This window comes from Ranitomeya variabilis, chromosome 5 (assembly GCF_051348905.1).
Source record: "Ranitomeya variabilis isolate aRanVar5 chromosome 5, aRanVar5.hap1, whole genome shotgun sequence".
Taxonomy (NCBI): domain Eukaryota; kingdom Metazoa; phylum Chordata; class Amphibia; order Anura; family Dendrobatidae; genus Ranitomeya; species Ranitomeya variabilis.
The window spans coordinates 570,124,003-570,145,746 of record NC_135236.1 but is presented as its reverse complement, the minus strand read 5'-3'; positions in this window follow the sequence as shown (position 1 = coordinate 570,145,746).

Below are 21,744 nucleotides of genomic sequence, written 5' to 3'. Positions count from 1 at the left end.
GGTGAGTATATCAATATTTTTTATTTTAATTCTTTATTTTACACTTAAATGTGGATTCCGATACCGATTTCCGATATCGCAAACATAACTATAAAAATAAAAGTCGCTCAACCCTAATCAGCACTTTAGGCTGGTTTCACACTTGCGTTTTGATCTGCAGCGTTTGTAAAAAAAACGCATGTGGTGAAAAAACGCATGTAAACGCGTGCAAACGCTGCGTTTTTTAGATGCATGCGTTTTTGCATGCAGTAAAAAAAGCGGCGTTTTGACGCGTTTACATGCGTTTTTTCCTGCGTTTGTGTTTTTGAAACGCATGCTGAGAAGTGTGTGACAGCTGCCAATCATCAAAATCAACTAGAAAACCCACTATTAATAGAATTAGTTAGGGATAGGGTTATGGTTAGGATCCCTAGGGTTAGGGTTAGGGTTAGCGTTAGGGGTAGGGTTAGGGTTTGGATCCCTAGGGTTAGGGTTAGGGGTAGCTTTTTATTAGAAGAATGTCCTGGTCACCAGGTCACTGATAAGCCACCCCCACCATCGAGGTGATAAAGGGATCCAAACCCTAACCCTACCCCTACCCCTAACCCTACCCCTAACCCTAACCCTAGGGATCCAAACCCTAACCCTACCCCTAATCCTAACCCTAACCCTAACCCTAGGGATCCAGACCCTAACCCTACCCCTACCCCTACCCCTAACCCTAACCCTAGGGATCCTAGGGATCCATAGGGATTGGCTATTATGTTGACTTGGAGACCAGGACATTCTTCTAATAAAAAGCTTTGTTCAATGTGGACACCCCAAGATATACGGTATTGCTATAGAGTACTAAAAATATAAACTCGGAGAGTATTCACTGTCATTTTGTTAGGGTTAGGGGTAGGGTTAGGGTTAGGGGCAGGGGTAGGGTTAAGGTTAGGGTTAGGGTTTGGATCCCTAGGGTTAGGGTTAGGGGTAGGGGTAGGGTTAGGATTAGGATCCCTTTATCACCCTGATGGTGGGGGGTGGCTTATCAGGGTGTATTCTTGTTTTTTTCTATAAAAACACATGCGTTTCCATAGACATCAATGTATTTTTTGACGCAAATCAAACGCAAATGAACGCATGCGTTTTTTTGCGCCAAAAAAACGCCTCTGAAGATTACTACATGTTGCATTTCTGCAAAAGAACGCATGCAGCAAAAAAATGCATGCGTCGTTAAACGCGGCAAAACGCGTACAAAAAAACGTTTTTAATGTTAAACATAGGGGAAAAAAACGCTGCAGATCAAAACGCAAGTGTGAAACCAGCCTTACCCAGTTCTTTTCTGTGTCTGCCGTGGTTTTCTTAAAGTTTTAGTTTAAGTTTTAGGCCATGTGCACACGTTCAGTTTTTTTCGTGTTTTTTTCGCGTTTTTTCGCTGTGCACACCATGCGGGAAGTAAGCAGATTATGTGCGGTCGGTACCCAGGGTGGAGGAGAGGAGACTCTCCTCCACGGACTGGGCACCATATAATTGGTAAAAAAAAAGGATTAAAATAAAAAATAGTCATATACTCACCTTCGATGGCCCCGGAGGCATGCTGCTGCTTCCTTTCCTTTAGATGGTCTGTGTTCAGGACCTGCGATGACGTCGCGGCCTTGTGATTGGTCGCGTGACCGTTCATGTGACCGCTCAGCGACCAATCACAAGCCGCGACGTCATCGAAGGTCCTGAACACACACAGCATCTATAGGAACGGACGCCTGCAGGTGAGTATAACCATTTTTTTTATTTTTTTTATTATTTTTAAACATTCTATCTTTTACTATTGATGCTGCATAAGCAGCATCTATAGTAAAAAGTTTGTCACACTTGTCAAACACTGTTTGACAAGTGCGACCAACCTGTCAGTCAGTTTTCCAAGCGATGCTACAGATCGCTTGGAAAACTTTAGCATTCTGCAAGCTAATTACGCTTGCAAAATGCTAAAAAGAACGCAAAAAAAACGGGGGAAAAAACGCAAAAAAAAAAAATGCGGATTTCTTGCAGAAAATTTCCGGTTTTCTTCAGGAAATTTCTGCAAGAAATCCTGACGTGTGCACATACCCTAAGTGTCCCATTTCACCTCTCCACTTTCCCACTGTTTTGTGGGTGAAACTGGGTCTGAAATGTTTGCTTATTCCCAGGGCCTGCATAATTTCCTTAATTATTTATCCAGTGAAGTGTGTACCCCTGTCATTTTCTATGGTTTCTGGAACATCATATCTGCAGATCAGTTCTTTCATCAGTTATTCTGCAGTTGTTTGAGCATTAGCACATTTTACCAGATAGGCTTCCAGCCAACCTGAGAAGAGATCTGCACATACCAGGACATTCATACACGCCTACCTTGGGTAGGTTTATGTAGTCTATCTGCAGTCTCTGAAAATGGTAGATTATTAGGAAATTTTACTGTTTTACCTGGGTTATGTTGTGGACAGATGAGGCAGGACTGCACATTTTGCGGCTTTGTAATTAAAACCAGAAGCGAACCAGAAGGCATATACCATGGTATACGTGTGACTTTTTGAGGTGTGACAGGGGTCATGTGTTGCTTGCGCTATCAGTGGGAACATGGACCTCGTTAAACACAATTTATCCTTATTCTCCCAAACTCCATTGTAGTTCAAATCATTTCCCACTTTCCTCCCAGTATTCCTCCTCTGGGGGTTAGGCTTTTGCTTCATTGATTTTAGGACATCTAGGCTCACCATGATGGATGGAACTTGCTGCCCCCCAGCAGTACTCTGCTCCCTAGATTGCATTGCTGTTACTTTTACAGACTTTGTCCACCCTTCTGTTGCCCTCTACCTCCATGGAGTGACCGTTTATGTGTGCTTTCACCTTGACTACACTAACCTGGACTGAACTTGAACTTGCTGACTCCCCGCTAATGTCATCTGCTCCCAATCCCACCTTGCTGCTACTTTAGCACCCTCATTCTCCCTTCTCTACATCCAGGGAGTCACCTTTTGTGTGTCTGGAGTGCCCCCAAAGGACCGTGGGGTACTCAGGCCTTAAAGGTGTGGTCACAGAAGCGGTAACACGATCTGTGTCCCTGGGAGTCCAATTAAAGGGGATGAAGCATAGTCAGAAATAAAGTCTATGGAGAAATGTTGGTGACGCCACCTGTGGTACTTGGCCAGGGATGGCCAATGCTGCTTAAAGGGGACCACTGGGGCTGTTGGTGTTGCAGCAGTGTTGGTATAGCTCCACACAGGTAGAGCTTAGTTCTCAGAGCTACTGATGCAGTTGGTAAGGGATGATAGCTGGTGGAGTGCAGGACTGAGGGTGCAGGAAATAATTGGATGACAAAGGTTTTTTTTTTTGTCTCCTTTACCTTTTACTGGTGAATTTCAGGTGCAGTCCAGTGCACAGGTTACAGGTGTAGATGGGGTCCGGGAGGCCTGGGATTAACTTGGGTTCCACTTAGCCAAGTGGGTTCAGAGACCTTCTTTCTGCACTGAATTCTCTGTTCCTTGCTGCCTGAAGCTTTACACAAATTCCTCTCAGTGTCTGTTACTCCTTACCCATATGGTTAACAGCATGAGCCTTTCAAGGGCATTGTCTTCTCACTGGCATCCCCAGGCTCCTGACTTGCTATGATGCCTCCAGGTATTAGATGGGCCAGGATACCTGCAATCTCCTGCCCTCTGGTATCCGGTTTCTTTTGCGCGTGCTTTATCTCCCTTCACTGTCACTGTCTTAAGGTACCATCACATTCAGCGACGCTACAGCGATATAGACAACGAGCCGATCGCTGCAGCATCGCTGTTTAGGTCGCTGGGGAGCTGTCACATAGACAGCTCTCTTCAGCGACCAACGATCAGGGGAACGACTTCGGCTTGAAACTGCCTTTAACGATGCCGAAGTCCCCCTGCAGCACCCGGGTAACCAGGGTAAACATCGGGTTACTAAGTGCAGGGCTGCGCTTAGTAACCCGATATTTACCCTGGTTACCATTGTAAAAGTAAAAAAAAAAACAGTACATACTCACCTTCTGATGTCTGTCACATCCCCGGCGTCCACAGGGTTACGCGCTGCTGCTCAGAGCTTCCTGCACTGAATGTGTCAGCGCCTTTAGTTAGCAGAGCACAGCAGTGACGTCACCGCTGTGCTCTGCTTTACTGCCGGCGCTGACAAATGTTTAAACCGATGTTTACCCTGGTTACAAGTGAACACATCGCTGGGTCGGCGTCACACACGCCGATCCAGCAATGACAGAGGGTGATCAAGCGACGAAATAAAGTTCTGGACTTCTAGTTCCGACCAGCAATATCACAGCGGGATCCAGATCGCTGCTGCGTGTCAAACACAATGAGATCGCTATCCAGGACGCTGCAACGTCACGGATCATCGTCGTTTTCGCTGCAAAGTCGCTTAGTGTGAAGGTACCTTTACACTATAAGAGTCAGGCAAATAGTGGTCTCCTAGGAGCGCTGTGAGGACAGCAAGGGAATTGAAAAGGGAAAGCAGGATTCAATGCAGCTCCAGCTGTGCACCATCGAGAAGGAACAAATGAAACTTGAAAAACCAAGCACGGTCACAGGAGCGCTGAAATGAAGCCAGGACAAAAATATTGGTGTAAACCACAACGCGTTTCAACGGTACCCCGTTTTCATCAGGTGGAAGTTTATTGTGAGTTGACAGGAAGGGGTATTTAAGGGCAGTACATCAAAATTAACATTCAATCAAACAAGTCACATAACAAAACACATGATAAAACAACACAACCAAATGAAATGCAAAAACATAAATGCCTCCATTAAAATAATTAAAAACATCATAAAACTTAACACATATCATGTTAAATAAAAGAAAAAATATATTAAAAAAAGTCTAAAAAGAGCTAAGAAAGGAAAAATTACCTAATAACATTCTCAATAGTGAGATTTAACCCCTCGGGAGCCAACATGCCCAATTTGAAAATCCAGAAGCTTTCCCTTTCAATAAGACTACCATAACGGTCAGACAGAGTCTCCGGAATAAAATCTATGATAGTTAGTTTAAGAGATTCCATGTTTTTTGATGTGTAATCAAAAAATGTTTGGACAGACTATGCAGCAAGAAACTGTTCCGAATATTTTGACGATGTTTGTTCAATCTTGCATGCATAGTCTGTATGGTGCGACCCACGTACTGAAGACCGCAGCCACATTCTATCAAATAAACTACATACATGGATTGACAGTTAACATGATACTTAATTTTATAGCTAGTGTTGGTGGTGTTGGATTTAAATTCTGTAGACCCATTTTGGATGGAACTGCAGCACAGGCATTTAGCTGTCCTGCAGGAAAAGCACCCAGCATTCTCAACCAGCTGAACAGTGGAGAAAAGGTGGGGACTTCTAGTGGTATTGCTGGGTGCAACCAGATTACAGAGTGTATAACTCCTTCTAAAGATTGTTCTGGCATGGACAGGGATGTGGCCAGAAAGGATGGGGTCCCCTTTCATTATGAACCAGTATTTCCTTAGAAGTTTCTGAATCGTTGTATGAGATTGATTAAAGGTTGTAACAAGACTCCATTTGGAGAGTTCAGAAATAGAAGACTTATTATCCTTACTGCTCTTCATCTTGCATATACATTCCTGCTGGGACAATGTCTCTGTTTTTAGAAAAGCATCATTAACTAATTTCTTGGGTAACCTTTGGTGTGAAAACGTTGTTTTAAAACCTTTGCTTCGTCATGGAAATCCTCATCCCTTGTGCAGTTTTTCCTAATGCGCCAATACTGCCCATAAGGGATGTTCGAGATCCATTTGGGGAGGTGTCCACTGTGGAAACTTAGGTAACTGTTCACGACCACAGTTTTAAAATGTGTAGACGTGAAAAAGTGACCCCCACTATCAATGTGTACCACTAAATCTGTCTTACACTACACTCACTAACCCCGCCTCCAGACCAGAACTTCTAGGGAAGTTCCCCTGAAACCAGGTTTAGATCTCCCCCTTCTGGTTTGGAGTCAGTTGTATGTTTGTGTTACCTACCAAGGGAATCCCTCCTTACTCCCAAGCATGACATCACCCCCTGTGAGGAAGGTAATGCCATTGTGGCAACCGGACTCCTAGGGTGCCACATGTCCTTTTACCTTGATTATGCCAACCTGGACTGAACTTGCTGACTCCCTGCTGACATCTTCTGCTCCCAAAGCAACCTTGCTGCTACTTTAGCAGCCTCATCCTCCCTTCTGTTGTCCTCTGCCTCCAGGGAGTCACATTTTTTGTGTGCTTTCATCTTGATTATGCCAACTTGTCCTGGAGGGTAAATTGTCAAAGGAAAAGTCAAGGTGAACTCAAATACCTTTCTTGGCAGTAGTGCAGCAGCCCCTAAAGCATGGCCACACGTAATACATCCTCTGATCACTGAGTCAAATTGTGCTAAGTAGTAAGCTATCGCTCTTTGTTTGCCACCATGTTGTTGTGTCACCACTGCTGTATCATGACCTCCTTGTTCTGTTCATAACAAGAAAAATGGCTGATCATAGCTTGGAATGCTCAAGACGGTGGCTGACACAATGATCAGTTTGAGATAATTAAATAAATGAATTGCTTCTTGAGTGAGATGGAAGGGGTCTGATGCAAACAGTCATACAGTGTTTGCAACATTTGTAAAGCAGGTCCTTCTCCAAAGTCTACAATAGGACACCAAGCCTTAAATGATGAGTAGCTGTTGGTGCGATCTAGGTAAAGAGATATTTCGAACTGATTGTTTTCTCTCTTCTCAGGTGCAGATGTCTTATACCTTCAGCAATACAGTGGCCTAAAAACATCACCTTTTCTTTGCAAAACTGTAATTTGTCATTTGAGTCTTTGCAATATTTTCTGCTAGAAAAAACAGCAAGGAAACTATGGCTTCCTCGCAGGACGTCTGGTTCGGGCAGCAGAGCAAAAGATCACCAAGGATTGCAATCGTACAATCTGTGGTGAGGCGTTAACCATTGTTCCAGGATCATTGCCATTGCTGCTGAAGAAATAGTAGGGGACTTCATTTCTCCTTGTGAGAGTACCATACAGCACTACTGTGCCTCTTCAGGTGTGAAGGCAAAAAGATAATCTCTGTAGTGGGACAGAGAAAAATGCATTTGCCAAATCAATGACTGTGAAACATTTGGACGTTGCTGGGATATGTGACAGTAATGTGTGTGGGTTAGGAACAATTGATGTCACTCTCTCTGTAACATTTATAACAGCACTAAAATCATGAACCATACTGGATGTGTCAGGGGACACCTCTGTAATCTCTGTGCTTTTGTGAATTTGATATCTGATTGATGGATCTGGGCTGGATGCCTACCAATTGTCTATCTGATATCTTATTGGATGATCTAGCTCAAGTGCAGAGTTGTGGGCTCTAACTGTTTGGATTTGTTCATGTCTGATATCCTGCTGGGAGGTTTTATTTTTGTTTCATCTGATATCCCACTGGATGATTCAGTGTGACTATAAATCAGTATGTCCCCCACACTTTCTGTCATTGTCAAGCCTCATACTTCATTGAGGGATTGTTTGAAAGTACTTTATATCTGATCAAGGGCTTTCTAGGGATAGCCATCGTGGAGTGGGGGCGCCATGTCTTCTGACCAGTAGGGTGCCAACCTCCACTGTCAGGCAGGGCACAGCGCAGGTATCAGCACTGAGGGATGACAATATCTATGTCATTACTATCTATCTTTTTTTTACCCTGTAAATCAAAGGGGTTCACTTCTATTTACCACCTATATACACATCTGTTCATTACTGTCCCTTTTGCATCAAATTTGGTTGCAAGAGCACCTTTGGACTTGGGAGGTATTGGTCACTTGGCCCTAAGTCCACTTAGGATATTAGAGGCAGTTCGTTGAGCGGGGGCACCATTCTCGTATTTATTTGTCTAGGGTGCCAACTTCCGCAGACAGGTAGGGTATTTATCAGGGACAATCATTAGGGTGAACCTAGAGTGCACTTTTTTGCATGGAATATGAGAGTTTAGGTTGTTTGCCCTTTCTTTTTCGATAAAGTTGTAACTTTTTAACAGTGTTTATGAGGTATTCATGATAGTTCTTCTATATTACATCAATTATATTAGTTTTTCCAAGTTGATGCTACCAGACACCAAAAGCATTAGGGTATGTTTCCACGTTCAGGAAATGCTGCGTGTTTGACGCTGCGTAGAGCCGCAGCGTCAAATACACAGCATCCAGATGTTACAGCATAGTGGAGGGGATTTCATGAAATCCCGTCTCCACTATGCACTAAAAGACGCATGCGGCAGACCCGCGGAAACGGACATGCGGCGCGTTTTTTAAGAACGCAGCATGTCCTTACAGTGCTGAAACAATGCAAGGACAACGCAGGTGACCTGCCAATGACCTCAGGTGCAGATTTGGTCAGTATTTTACCTGCATAAAATCCTGACCAAATGCTGATGCCATCCTGAACGTGGACACATATCCTTAGAATTAAATTCTGAATACAGTATATGCAAGCGGGGACCTGTATTGTGGTCAGTCTGTCAGGCCTGAAACCCATGTCAGTAACATATACAAGCCTCATTTTACTTGGAAGCAATCTCCTCAAGGGAAATAGACAGAAGTGCCATTGATCACCCTGCACAAGCTGGAGCAGTAGAGATTGGCGAACCTGAACAGTATAGTTTGGCGTCCGTACCGAACACCTACTGTTTAGGCACGGACACCAAACACGGACTTCACCAGAAAGTCTGTGTTACTGTTCGGGTTTGGCTGCCTGAACACCGGGTGTTTGTCGCACTGTCATATCTGGTTAGAGAGCCACAGTTCCCACACTTTCCAAAAGACAGCGTGAGTGCTCCGCTGTGATCAGAGGTATAAAGTTTACCTCCAGTCACTGGTGTCAGCTGATGGGACTACTGCTCACATCATCCAACACCTGCGGCAGCTAATAACAGCGAGAGCAGGAGCGGCAGATGGGAGTATTCATCAGCGGCTCCTGCGCTGTAAATAAAAAAATAAAAATAAAAACCTGGCATGGTTTCCCTTGCATTTATTGAGATAAGGGATTCTGCGTAAAGCTGTCAGATGATTTTTAATCACTGAGAAATATATTTATGAATGAGCACGTATGAATTAATTGTTACAGACCATTCTGTGAAAGATGCAGAGGTTTCCTGGGTGTACTATGTCAAAGGACTCGGTTCTACAGGATTTTATGTAACGCTTTTGGAGTTTCTGTGTTAAGCTAAATAAAGAAACTGTCATAACTAGCATTCGTTCTGTTTCTGTGGGATAGAAAATTTGGGAGGCATGCTGTTGGGAGGTGTGAAGCTGCTGCATGTGAGTTTTCTGTGCTGAAAATTGTGTGGTTTTAAAGTGACAGTGCTGTACTTCAGCTCTAAGTATTCTTGTAAGCTGAAGTTGGAAGCTGAAAGTAATATTATGGTAAACATACTACCCAAGCCTATTCCCTCAATAAAGGGGAGGGCAACACTCCATATCACATAGAACTAGTGGTCAGTGAATACATTCGGCACTATTCGATACTCGCACGAATAGTACGGTATTTGGGCAATTAGCTACTCAGTGAGTAATTAGGTATTTGCCTCTGTATATTTGAGTGACCTTCCCAGATTTTTTGGTGCTTTGTTTCCAGCCAATGAACATGTTTGCCAATTATAGTAATGCCGGCGCCATCTTTGGTGTCACATTACTGTGACTGGCTGGCATTCCAGCATCATAGGGGATATATAAAGGCTGCTGGAGACATCTTGAGCACATTGCAGCTGGAAACAGCATAGGGAAAAATGCCAAAATGCAAAAGGATGCAAATTGTCCCTGATGGCATTATTATTGAGCTTGAGATACTCCTGCACCATCCTCTCCAATCATTCACATCATGTCAGACATACACTCTATTCTGCTGGTGCACAAGCTGATCTAAACAATGTGTGAAATGACACAGAAATTGCTTATGCCACTTACACTGCTGATGCTACTAATGTTTTTGCAGTGACAAATGATGCTCCAGGGTTAAATATCTAGAACTGTAATGCACGTCCCGTGCCTCATTGCTGTCTTGGGGAAATCTACTCTTAAGATTTTCTACATGCATGTTTCGATACTCCAGCATGCACGCTTACCTTTCCAGGAAGAAGGATGAACCCGACAAACTACTGAACTGTGAGTGAGGTGCAGGTGGAGGTGTTGTGGTTGATTGAGAAGAGAAACATGTTGTGGGCTTGGTAAGACAAAACCAGCAGACATCTCCACTTACATAACAGCTGATGGGCTCTCAGTCCCCAACTGCAGGGGGTAAACAAGTGGAGGTTCTGCGGCCGGAGTACTGTGTAAGAACACTTGCTGCAGTAACGGAGGAAGAAAAAACAGCAGATGTGGTTGATGGGACTGCCAGTGGTTGGCGAGGCCCGCTAACCCGCATTTTAGCACAATGTGATTCCTAGACTAAGGCATGTTGATCGTGCACATGCCGACTCATGCATGTAATATTCAATTATTTACAATTTTTGCCTCTGCTGCGTCATTTTCTGAAAAGTAGGCAGATAGCTTGAGTTTGGTCATCCTTTGCACCCTTGCTGCCCCTGTGAACTGCACACCCATGACTGGTGCTGGTCACAGCCACAGTTGTGGCTGAGGATGCAGTGCTTGTTAAGGTTAAATTACTCTTTGCCTGCAACATATCCTCCTCGTTTTTCTCCTCCGCAGAGCTACATAGCTGTGTAACTATGAGTTCACAGTGGGATCTACAACCTCATTGTCTTCCTCTCTGTTCTCCCACTCCTCGCCCTGTGAGTCACCCTCCTCCTCTTTCTACAATGACAGCACAGTAAAGTCCACATGTGCCTATTGTACCTGAGTCTCATCAGGATTACCTCCACCTCCGGGGTTCAACATCTGGTGGTGAGGGTCTGGATTCTACTCAGACCGTACTTCTTCCGGCCCATTTCCAACAGGAAAATATTTTGAGTACTGGTGCAGAAGATGTTTTCCTTCTCGATTCTGTGAATCTTTGGAGCAAACCTCTGATGCACATGGAAAATTATTATTATTTATTATTATAGCACCAGTTTTTCCAATATTATTCCATGGTGCTTTACATGTGAGGAGGGGTTTTGAACAGCTGACACGTGCCCGCAATAGGGGTGGGTGGAATCACAATCCACCCGTGCCTATTAACTAGTTAAATGCCGCTGTCAAACTCTGAAAGTGGCATTTAAAAAGCGCTTCTGGCCATATGGCCAGAAAGGCGCGCACCGGTGACCCCCGTGACATGATCGGGGTCATCGGTGAGTCGGCATGACAACCAGAGATCTCCTTGACACATCTATGGTTGTTGATGCCAGATTGCAATGAGTGCCACCCTGTGGTTGGCACTCATAGTAAGTCTGTAATTCTGCTACACAGAGGCGATCTGAGCATCACCTCTATGTAGCAGAGACAATCAAGTTGTGGCAGCTTCTAGCCTCCCATGGAGGCTATTGAAGCATGCCAAAAGTAAAAAAAAATGTTTTTAAAAAATATGAAAAAAAAAAATATATAAAAGTTCCAATCACCCCCTTTTGCCCCATAAAAAATAAATAAACAAAATTACCCTGATTGCTAAATGGCGTAGCAATGAAAACTGTCAAAACGACAGAATTATGTTTTTTTGGTCGCAGCGACATTGCATTTAATACAATAACAGGTGATTAAAAGATTGTATCTACTCCATAATTATATCACTAAAAACGTCAGCTTGGCGCTCAAAAAATAAGCCCTCACTCAACCCCAGATCACAAAAAATGGACACGCTACAGGTATCGGAAAATTGAGCAATTTTTTTTTTTTTTTTTTTAGCAAAGTTTGGATTTTTTTTTTCACCACTTAGGTAAAAAAGAACCTAGACATGTTTGGTGTCTGTGAACTCATAATGACCTGTAGAATCATAATGGAAGGTAATTTATTTTTAGCATATAGTGAACCTAGCAAAAATGCCAAACAAAAACAAGTGTGGTATTGCACTTTTTTTGCAATTTCACCGCACTTGGAATTTTTTTCCGTTTTCTAGCACGCGACATGGTAAAACTAATGGTGTCATTCAAATGTACAACTCGTCCTACAAAAATAAGCCCTCACATGGCTATATTGATGGGTTAAGGGGTTAACGTCCCTGAAGACCCCTTTACATTTTTTAACTGAATAGATTTTTCTCTAGAGCTTTGGGAGAGGTTCATAAACTCTTGCCTTTGATTTTACATGGGTCATTTAGGTGTATTCTCCCCTACAAACATTATCTGAACCACAAATAAAGTGATAATTTTAATAGGCACAGAGCTTGTACACTATGTTCCAAATTATTATGCAAATTACATTTTTCTCATTTTCCTAAAAGGTCGGGGCAAATGACAGTCAGTCTAATAAAAGTCATCACCCGTTAGATTATACATTGAATTTTATTGAGAAACCTCCCAATGATAACAGTATAATCTCCAAAATGAATAAAAACTCAAAATGCACTGTTCCAAATTATTAGGCAGAGTAGAATTTCTAAACATTTGATATGTTTTAAAGAACTGAAAATGCTCATTTGTGGAATTTGCGGCATTAGGAGGTCACATTCACTGAAAAAAAAAGCTATTTAACTCCAAAACATCCTAACAGGCCAAGTTACATGTTAACATAGGAACCCTTCTTTGATATCACCTTCACAATTCTTGCATCCATTGAACTTGTGAGTTTTTGGAGAGTTTCTGCTTGTATTTCTTTGCGTGAAGTCAGAATTCCCTCCGAGAGCTGCTGTTTTGGTGTGAACTGCCTCCCACCCTCAGAGATCTTTTGCTTGATGATACTTCAAAGGTTCTCTATAGGGTTGAGGTCAGGGGAAGATGGTGGCCACACCATGAGTTTATCTCCTTTTGTTCCCATAGCAGCCAATGACTCAGAGGTATTCTTTGCAGCATCAGATGGTGCGTTGTCATGCATGAAGAAGATTTTGCTCCTGAAGGCACGTTTCTCCTTTTTATACCATGGAAGAAAGTTGTCAGTCAGAAACTTTATGTACTTTGCAGAGGTTATTTTCACACCTTTAGGAACCTTAAAGGGCCCTACCAGCTGTTTCCCCATGATTCCGGCCCAAAACATGACTCCTCCACTCCTTGCTGATGTCGCAGCCTTATTGTGACATGGTGGCCATCCACTACTCCATCCATCTGGACCATCCACAGTTGCTCGACACTCATCAGTAAACAAGACTTTTGGAAAATTTGTCTTCATGTATGTCTGGGCCCACTGCAACCGTTTCTGCTTGTGAACACTGTTAAGGGGTGGCCGAATAGTAGGTCTATGCACCACAGCAAGCCTTTGAAGGATCCTACACCTTGAAGTTCGAGGGACTCCAGAGGCACCAGCAGCTTCAAATACCTGTTTGCTGGTTTGTAATGGCTTTTTAACAGCTGCTCTGTTAATCCGATTAACTTGACTGGCAAAAACCTTCCTCATTCTGTCTTTATCAGCACGAACACGTCTGTGCTCAGATTCAGCCACAAATCTCTTCACATTATGATGATCACGCTTAAGTTTTCGGGAAATATTTATTGTTTTCATCCCTTGACCAAGGCATTGCACTATTTGATGCTTTTCAGCAAGAGAGAGATCCTTTTTATTTCCCATATTGCTTGAAACCTGTGACCTGCTTAATAATGTGGAACATCATTTTTAAGTAGTTTTCCTTTAATTAGTATCACCTGGAAAACTAATTATCACATGTGTTTCAGATTGATTTCAGTGATCCATTGAGCCCTGAGACACAATACCATCCACGAGTTTATTTGAAAAACAAAACAATTAAATCTTTACGACACTGAAATCCAATTTGCATAATAATTTGGAACACAGTGTATATTAGTATATGGATATTACCCAGGTTCGGTGTCAGTGTTCCAGTTTAGCAGTCTCCACTTGCAAATGAATATTTCCGAGTGTACACCACGTTCCAAATTATTATGCAAATTATATTTTTCTCGGATTTTCCTAAATCGTCGGTGCAAATGACACATTTGTCTGTCAGAAATCTTCCTCATTATGCCTTTATCAGCATGAACTCTGTCTGTGCTCTGTTACAGTCACAAATCTCTTCACAGTATGATGATCACTCTTAAGTTTTCGTGAAATATCTAATGTTTACATACCTTGTCCAAGGCATTGCACTATTCAACACTTTTCAGCAGGAGAGAGATCCTTTTTATTTCCCATAGTGCTTGAAACCTGTGGCCTGCGTAATAATGTGAGCCCTGAGACACAATGCCATCCCCGAGTTTATTTGAAAAACAAAACAATTTAATTTTAATGACCCTTAAATCCAATTTGCATAATAATTTGGAACACGGTGTAGATGGGGTGAATTAAACTAGACAGACATCTTTACTGAGGGAATGCATACAGTTTTAAAGACAAAAATTACATTTTATCATAATCACTGTATTATCTAACAAAATGTGATTTTTTTTTTTAATAGATGCAAATGTCATAATTTTTTACAGCAAATGTTAAGCCTGCTTCAGTGATGTAATGTAAATTATGCTACTGTAATGATGTGTAGAGTATTTTTTATCCCGGGGTCAAACATAAACCACACAATTCCAATAGTAATAACGGAGCCTAAGTGAGCAATTGGTATATACTTTGTACAGAACTGTTTACTGTAAACTTTAATAAAATGTTGTATTGAGTCAGAGCTAAATCTACCTCCATGTAATGTGGCTGCCGAAATCTTGACTTTATGAGCAGTGCATAAATGTAACCATGTCTGACAAATTCTAACCACTTCAATTTTTAAACTCGTTATGTCATAAAATAACTGCGACATAAAGAGGATTTTCATGGCAGTTTAAGAAGGTGCCTGGTAATTATTGTCAACCTGACAGACTTCATTCTCGTCAAAGCAACTTTATTCTACACAGACATATTGATACTTTGAATACATTCTACAGTCACCACGTTATTTTCAAGAGTATGAACAGAGACTAATAGCTTTTAAAAGGGAAAAATATTTACTTTGAAAAAATGATATATACACAATACACACATGTAAAAAAGTGAAAATATACCGTAAGTAAATAATGTAATACAAAGAATTAGCCAGTTTAAACGGGTTATCCTTATTTCAAAGAACTTTATCTAAATTTTCATGTCAACAAACAGGAAACAGTGGCAAGGATTGGTACAGTAGCAATGTGTTGCAATACAAGCTTAAGGAAACAGTACAATGGAAAATGAGGGAAAGGAATGAAAATAAAGGGATAATCACTTAACAGTAGTGTTTATAAACCTTATTGAATGGTTAGTAGCTACAGTAGTTTCTCAGAGACAATAAAAACGTTTAACAAATAATTGCTGATCAGGAGAGGTACAGTGCCTTGCGAAAGCATTCAGCCCCCTGGAACTTTTCAACCTTTTCCCACATATCATGCTTCAAACATAAAGATACCAAATGTAAATTTTTGGTGAAGAATCAACAACAAGTGGAGCACAACTGTGAAGTTGAACAAAATGTATTGGTTATTTTAAATTTTTGTGGAAATTAAAAAACTGAAAAGTGGGGCGTGCAATATTATTCGGGCCCCTTTAACTTAACACTTTGTTACGCCACCTTTTGCTGCGATTACAGCTGGGGTATGTCTCTATCAGTTTTGTTCATCGAGAGACTGAAATTCTTGCCCATTCTTCCTATGCAAACAGCTCAAGCTTAGTGAGGTTTGATGGAGATCGTTTGTGAACAGCAGTTTTCAGCTCTTTCCACAGATTCTTGATCGGATTGAGGTCTGGACTTTGACTTGGCCATTCTAACACCTGGATATGTTTATTTGTGAACCATTCCGTTGTATATTTTGCTTTATGTTTGGGATTAGGGTTGAGCGAAACGGATCGGACAAATTCCCAAATCGCCGACATTTGGCAAAGTCGGGTTTCATGAAACCCGACCCAATTTTAGTGTGGGATCGGCCATGCGGTCTGCCATCTCCGCGCCAAAGTCGTGTTTCATATGACACTTTCACCACCATTTTCCAGCCAATGAAGGAGGACGCAGAGTGTGGGCAGCGTGATGACATAGGTCTCGGTCCCCACCATCTTAGAGAGCGCATTACAGTGATTGCCTTGCTTTCTGCAGCGTCACAGGGGGTATAAAGGGGCGTGCACGCCAACCGCCATCTTACTTCTGCCGATCTTAGCATAGGGAGAGGTTGCTGCAGCTTCATCAGAATAAGGGATATAGTTAGGGAGGGAAGATTAACCCCCAAACAGCTTGTGCTGTAGCGATTTTCACTGTCCAACACCACCTTTTTTTTTGCAGGGACAGTGGAGGGTATATTTTTGTGCATCAGCTCTGTAGCTTATTAGGCTGCATTATAAGGCTCCCTGATAGCTGCATTGCTGTTTGCACGCTGCTGTGCAAACCGCTGCTGTGCAAACCAACTGCTTTTTTAAAAGCAAAAATCCTGTTGCTTCTTTCTGCACAGTTATCTTGTTTATTTGTCCACAGTGCACTTTTGTGTGCAGCAGTCCTTTTTATTGCTGCCATACTTGTCCTGAGATCATTGTAGGGAGATTGAAATTGTACTACAGTCCTTGTATTTTTTTATATATCTTCCAGCCACTTTCTGCCACTTACATTGTGTTGTTTTATACACTGGGCCTGAGTTTTGGTTCAGTCTCCCCCCCCAAAAAAGGGAGATTCAAATTCTCACAAAGAGGATATACTTGTGGCGCCCCTAGGGGTATTTGCCACAAAAATAGTTATTGACACCAAATACAAATATTAAAATAGCAAGACTGCACTACCATCTCCGGCCAGAAGGGGGAGCTCCAGAGACTACCCTTGATCTATTCTGGTCTGAGAATAGGACTGGCAGTTGGGTTGAGGAGCTGAAAGTGAGAGGTCATATAACTGAACTCCTAACAGCCCTATGACGGATTATAGGCCTGTAATACCCATAGTAGGAAAAGAGGAATAGAGAAAAAGGACATTGTGAGAACCGGGTAGCAATAACCTCTACCCAGAATAGGCACAGAGACGGATACCGGATCCGTGGCTATATTCATTAGATATAATACAGCAACCGGAAGGAAGTGAAGTGATATCAGCTTCACCAGGGTAAGACGCAGCAACAGACACAGAGTTCAGCGGTACTCCCAGAAGGGGTAAGCCGACAAAAAAAAAGGACTCGGGTTGTCCGTCGAACCAGAGCACAGAAGAGACAGATTGGGTCGGCAGCCAGTTCACACACAGCAGCAGGGCCATACAGAAACTGCGCATAACAAGAGGTGGAAATCCTGACAGGATCAAAGTAATTCAGAGTTCTTAAACAGACTCCGGTGACAGTATTGGTTGCAAATAACTTTTTGTTAAAGTAAACTGGTTAAACGTTTCAGCGCCTCAGTCTTTCATTTGGACAATAGCCATCGATCCAGGATCGGGGTCATCACAGCTGAGAGGACCTGCTGCTGATCAAGTAAGTGTCTGTTCCTTCATGATATCCCTTACACTGTGCATCGCCTGAGGCCACAGCACCGGGTCAAGCCACTAGTGACATCCCCCTCAAGAGACAGACCTCATTGATCTGGTGCTGGGTACCTCGGTCTCACGGGCGTCACAACTGGCGTCACGAACAGGATTCGAACCTGTGCGGGGAAACCCCATTGGATTCTATCCATCAAAGACAAGGGGTGTATAGATTAGTGACAGAATATGAACAGGTCTTCAGTAAACACCCATTGGACTTCGGACGGATAGAAGGGGTGGAACATACAATCCCCACCGGTGACCATCCCCCGATAAAAGAAAGATATAGACCCATACCGCCCGCTCACTATCAATGCGGGAAGGACATGCTGAGAGAGATGAAACAGGCCGGGGTAATAAGAGATAGTTGTAGCCCTTGGGCTGCCCCTCTGGTGATTGTCAAAAAAAAGGACGGAACCATGAGAATGTGCGTAGACTACCGGCGGATTAATAATATCACCCATAAAGACACCTATCCCTTGCCTAGGATAGAGGAGTCCTTGACTGCTTTGAAATCTGCTAATTATTTTTCCACCTTAGACTTAACAAGCGGGTATTGGCAAGTCCCTGTGGCTGAGAGAGATAAAGAAAAAACGGCATTCACCACACCAATGGGTCTAAGCGAATTTAATCGCATGCCGTTCGGACTCTGCAACGCATCCGGTACTTTCCAGCGACTGATGGAATGTTGCCTCGGACACAAGAACTTCGAGACCGTCCTCCTGTACCTAGATGATGTGATCGTCTACTCAAAGACTTACAAACAGCACTTAACAGACCTGGCAGAGGTGTTCGAAGCCTTATCCAAGTATGGTATGAAAATCAAACCATCCAAATGTCACCTTCTCAAGCCAAAAGTACAATACTTAGGGCACATCGTGAGTTCGGAGGGAGTAGCACCGGATCCCGAGAAAATAACTGCCATAAGGGATTGGCCAAGACCTACCAACGCAAAAGAAGTGAGGCAATTTTTGGGATTAGTGGGTTACTATCGTAGATTTATAAAAGGATTTACCAAATTGGCAGCGCCCTTGCAAGATGCTTTGATAGGGCAGACGAAGAAACCTTCAAACCGAAACCCTCCTTTTCAGTGGAACGACGAAAGAGAAGACTCCTTTGAATAACTAAAGAAAGCACTAACCGGGGAAGAAGTTCTGGCGTACCCGGATTACCATCAAGCTTTCATCCTCTACACCGATGCCAGCAATGTGGGATTGGGAGCGGTGCTGTCACAAAAGCAAGAAGGTCGGGAGAAAGTCATCGCCTTTGCAAGTAGAAAACTCCGGCCTACTGAAAGAAATTCAGAAAATTATAGTTCCTTCAAATTGGAGCTACTGGCAGTAGTTTGGGCTGTGACTGAACGTTTCAAACACTATTTGACTGGCGCAGAATTTATTGTCTATACTGACAACAATCCATTGACCCACCTAGACACGGCTAAATTAGGTGCGTTAGAACAGCGATGGATAGCCCGGTTATCTAATTACAACTTCGTGATCAAGTATCGAGCAGGTCGCAAGAATGGAAATGCCGATGCCCTATCCCGGATGCCACACTTGAGAGATGTAGAAGAAGAAACGGCGGAGCTTGAAGAAATTGAACTACCAGCCTTTCATCAGCCCAAGGCAAAACATCGTCAGTCAAATACCTATCAGAAACAACAAGAAGTGAATTTTAATCCGTTAGCACACCATAGATGGGCTGACACCCAAGATAGCAATCCGGCTGTGAAGCTAGTGAAGGAACTATTGACTGAGCAAAGTGCATATCCCGAAGAGGATGCCCCAGAAGAGACGCATCAACTCTGGAAAGAGAGAGGCAAAATGTTCCTGTATCAAGGGAAACTCTGTAGAAGATACACCAATCCGAAAACACATGAATTAGTTTGGCAGATTATCGTGCCTAAACAAGATGTGAAGATGGTCCTCGAGGCTTACCACAATGGTGCTGGTCACTTTGGTTGGAAAAAGCTAGAAGTACTTCTGAGAGAAAGATTTTATTGGGTCGGGATGAGAAAATCAATCGAACAGTGGTGTAGAAACTGTGGCCCATGCAACCTCAGAAGGAACGATCAAAAGAGCCAAAGAGCACTACTGCAGCCCATAATCACCAAACAACCACTTGAACTGGTAGCCATGGACCACGTGAAGTTGACACCGAGCCGGTCCGGTTACGTCTATGCCTTGACCATCGTGGACCATTATTCACGCTTCTTGGTAGTAGTACCTGTAAAAGATCTAACTGCAAAAACAGCAGCCAACGCGTTCCAAACGTACTTTTGTAGACCCCATGGATATCCGGAACAGGTTCTCACTGACCAGGGTACAGCCTTTGAATGAGAGATCTTCAGAGAATTCTGTAATATGTATGGTTGCAAAAAGATCCGGACGACAGCCTATCATCCGCAAACAAACGGCTTATGTGAGAAGATGAACCATATTGTGATAGACCTACTAAAGACTTTACCTGAAACGGAAAGGAATCAATGGCCAGAGAAATTGCCTGACTTGGTGGATCTGTATAATCATGTCCCGGTGAGCTCTACCAACTGCACCCCAGCTTATCTTATGCATGCAAGACCCGGCCAATTGCCAATCGATCTAGAAATGGGAATTCTGAAACCAGACGCAGAAGTTCAAGACTCCAATTGGGATGTCGTACGGCAAAAGCAGTATCACCAAGTGCAAGAGAGTGTGGAAAGAAGCCTCCAGCAAACCAGAGAAAGACAAGAGCGAACTTTCAACAAGAATGCTCTAGCAACTCCATTATGACCGGGCGACCAAGTACTCAAGAGGAATCGTCGAACCAATAAACTGGATAATCAATGGGAAGCCGTACCGTACACAGTTTTACCAACAAGAATGGATAATCCTAAAATGTGTCTCATTAGCAAAAACGGAGGTTTAACATCTGTACTAGTGTCAAGAGACAATCTTAAATTATGTCCGGAAACGTTGAAAGAGCCAGAAGTTGTCCAGCCAGAATCAGAAGTTATTCAACCTATACAGGTTCATCCAGTAAAGGAAAAAGAGGAGGAAATGTATCACACCTGTATAGGAGACTTTCACAAAACCCTACTAACATACCATGGTGCAGTAGTGGTTCCCATGGTGGCCTTTTATCCAACACCGAACCCAATATTAGAAGTCCCAAGACAGGAAGAGGCTGACCCCGTACTACAAGAGTTTCCAGGTCAGGAAGAACAGATTCCTGATCAGAGTGATCCCATTCACGGTGGACTTGCCAACCCCATAGTGGTGGAATTATCTATAGCAGAGAGGGCAGATACTATATCCACAGTAGACAGTAGTACACCACATAAAGAGACACCGCTATTACATAGATCCCAGCGTAGTACCCAGGGTCAATTACCGGCCAGGTATGCAGATTACCAACTATAAGACTATAGTCATTGTTATCGTTCGGTAACGTTTAAGCCCAGTACCTACAGAGACTTACCTGTATGAACTTCTTGCATATTCTTGAACTTTTATCAGCCCGGAAGCACTAAATCAAAGCTCCGGAAAGACTGCTTTGTGAACTTTGCTTCCTAGTACCTTCAAGGATAAAACTGTATTAATGGACGCTATTTGAAGTGACTTTTTACAGAATTCCATTTTTTTTGTTTCTTTCAGTGGTTTTTGTAACTTTTCATTTTTAAGACTCTGTACATATCAATTGTTATTTCAAAATGTTATCGTCCCACAGTCCCGGAGTACTGTTCTTAACTAAGGGGGAATGTGGCGCCCCTAGGGGTATTTGCCACAAAAATAGTTATTGACACCAAATACAAATATTAAAATAGCAAGACTGCACTACCATCTCCGGCCAGAAAGGGGAGCTCCAGAAACTCCCCTTGATCTATTCTGGTCTGAGAAAAGGACTGGCAGTTGGGTTGAGGAGCTGAAAGTGAGAGGTCGTATAACTGAACTCCTAACAGCCCTATGACGGATTATAGGCCTGTAATACCCATAGTAGGAAAAGAGGAATAGAGAAAAAGGACATTGTGAGAACCGGGTAGCAATAACCTCTACCCAGAATAGGCGCAGAGACGGATACCGGATCCGTAGCTATATTCATTAGATATAATACAGCAACCGGAAGGAAGTGAAGTGATATCAGCTTCACCAGGGTAAGACGCAGCAACAGACACAGAGTTCAGCGGTACTCCCAGAGGGGGTAAGCCGACAAAAAAAAAGGACTCGGGTTGTCCGTCGAACCAGAGCACAGAAG